The sequence below is a fragment of the Aplysia californica genome, unplaced genomic scaffold, assembly GCF_000002075.1.
Source record: "Aplysia californica isolate F4 #8 unplaced genomic scaffold, AplCal3.0 scaffold00127, whole genome shotgun sequence".
Classification (NCBI taxonomy): Eukaryota; Metazoa; Mollusca; class Gastropoda; order Aplysiida; family Aplysiidae; genus Aplysia; species Aplysia californica.
This window is the reverse complement of record NW_004797397.1, coordinates 59577-62271: the sequence shown is the minus strand read 5'-3', so window position 1 is coordinate 62271 and position 2695 is coordinate 59577.

The following is a 2695-nucleotide window of genomic DNA, read 5'->3' as shown; positions in this document are numbered from 1 at the left end:
TTTCCCAAGGACACAACGTCGGGCCCTTGACGGGATTCGAACCCATGACCTTACGGTTGCGAGTCCGAGAGCCTAACCACTAGGCCACCGACGCCACCAATTTTTGTGTTGTATTTGTAACTCTCTTGTAACACCTCTATTCTTCGGCACTTCATTGACCTCGTTATGTTGCACGTGCCGTAAAACTCTTATAAAACTAAAGTAATGAGCAAGGTTCTTTATGAATGGAAAGCATTTGTACAGTGTAAATTCCCGCTCTACAGCAAGCTCTATGCGCTTCACAATCTATACTTTTACCCCAGCAGACCTGAGAGCATTCTGAAACAATCTCAACTTCCTGGGAAGCATACTGTGCAAGCAGCCATTTATAGGCGCTAAAACACGAACATGTTGACAAGATCTTTCGCTTCACACTGCAGTCCAGTGTGAGACTTACTTGGTCATGGTAACAAGGTAACACTTGGTAATATGTAGCCTACATCTCTACATATTATATTTTGTGGAAGTTCGTCACTTCGGCGCCTATAACTTCCCAACCACTTAACTTTCGAACTTGACAAAATTAATGGTGGTTCAGAATCATTGAAAGGGTGCACAGTTTTACTGATGAGTCTGAAGTCACTGTAGTTTAATGTTCAGTTTTTCATTCGTTTCGTTTAGATCTAATCTTGGAAAAGTCCGTCTTCTAAGACGTCATTGTAAACAAGTGAGGTTTTCGTTCACTCACCGTGTGCACCTTTGAAATTCTGGAGTATACAACCTCGAAAGTGGAACAGAGAATCAATCTATACATCTATTATTTATTTGTCAACTTAGAAACAAATACGTCACTTTTCTCTCAAGATTTATTGCTCCATTCCAGTAGAAAGTAATTAATGTAGTAGGCCAATGACGTTCAGTTGATGTTAATGCACCGATCATTCCTATCATCGAAAGGGCACCCAGATAGTATAATAATATTATATAAACTACGTTTTGGAAGTTGTGCTGGTTAGACCATAATATGTGAGGCGTGCTGACAAAATGAGTTACTTCTCGGAAATCCACAAACAGAAATATTGGCCAAAAGTCGACACTGTAGGGTCCGATTAGTAGATTTTCTATTGATACCACATTCTTTTTGTATAACGTACCTTTTATTATTCCATACTTATAAATCGTAAAAACTTCACCTAATCGCGTGATGTATCTATTTCCATAAGGCTTGGATCCGAGAAGTAACTCATTTTGTCAGCACGCTTTACATATGTCTCTGATGGGACGCACCAAATAGACCAACAGCATTCAAAACTGCTCAAGTAAAAATATCATTTCTAGTAAGTCCACTGCAGTCCAGTGTGAGCCTAACTTGGTCATGGTTACAAGTTCCAACCCTGCACACTTGACAATTCATAGCCTGTGATAATAATACTAGCTGGGCCCCTTTTCGATGAAAGGAATGGTCGGTGCATTAACATCAACTGAAAGTCATTGGCCTACTAACTATATTTTTACACTCTACTGGAATGGAACAATAAATCTTGAGAGATGCAAAAAATTAGAAGGTCTAGATCTGTACTCGGGCAAAATTCAAAATTTATTACCAACTATAAATGTTTGGTGTGTCCCGCGCGCTCATATGACCTTATACAGCAGCGAGCACCGTAAAACACTTACCCCCAAAAAATATTATTTTGTTTAATCCATGTATAAAGCAGAAAGAATAACTACCATAGCTATTTGTGTCTTTGTATTTTTAAAATATAGAAACCAGTTCCGTTCTATCTGCTCAAGATCCTAGTTTTGAGAAAGTTGACTGTAAATAGTGTTCGCGTAAGCTTCCCAATAAGTCTATCTTTTTTCGAAAACAATAATATCCCTGAATATCTTGAGAATGACTCTGAATAATCTTACGATTTTGAGACACCCATGGTTCTGTTCGGTGTTCAGTTCACCACTGACTTACTTCCTGCTTCAATCTTACCTGACCCCCAAAATACAGGTCTTTTTTTTCTAATGTGTGTATGTGTGTGGGAAGGCGGCCCCCGGGGAGGGTGGGGGGTGGGGGGAGTGAGAGGAAGACCAAGGGGGTTGGAGGTTGAGGTAAGGTGGGGTGGTGGTTGGGGGGAGATCAGTATGAATGATAGCAGGTCAGTTTCACAAACCACTAGATCTAGATGCCACTGGCGATAGCCTACATGAAATTAAAACAAGAAGAAATTCTCCTGATTTACAGACGGGTTGATTCTTTTATTGTGTTTTCAACTTTATGTAAATGAACTGAGTGCCGATAACATTGTCTTACGCTGACTGAGACATCGGTGTTTCTGTTCCAGTATCGAAATGAGACACATTATAATAAAATAAATTATGTTGTTCCTTCACCTCGGTACATGTACACGTTTACTCTAACTAGCTAACAAATAAAATATTCCAGCTCTAGATGGGCATAGGACAAGAATGGATGGGCCAACTTGTTGGTCTTGCGGGAGAGAGAAACAACCAGATAAGACTGGATTGTCGTTTTGATTAGTTTGGGGTAAAGCACAACTAGATAGGACTGGATGGCCTTTTGGTATGTCTGAGCGGACAGAAGACAACGAAATAGGACTGGTTGAGTCTGTTTGTGTGTGAGTGTAGGGAAAAGGACAACCAGATAGGACGCGGATTATTGTTTGGGTAATCTGGAGAAAATACACACACACACACACACACA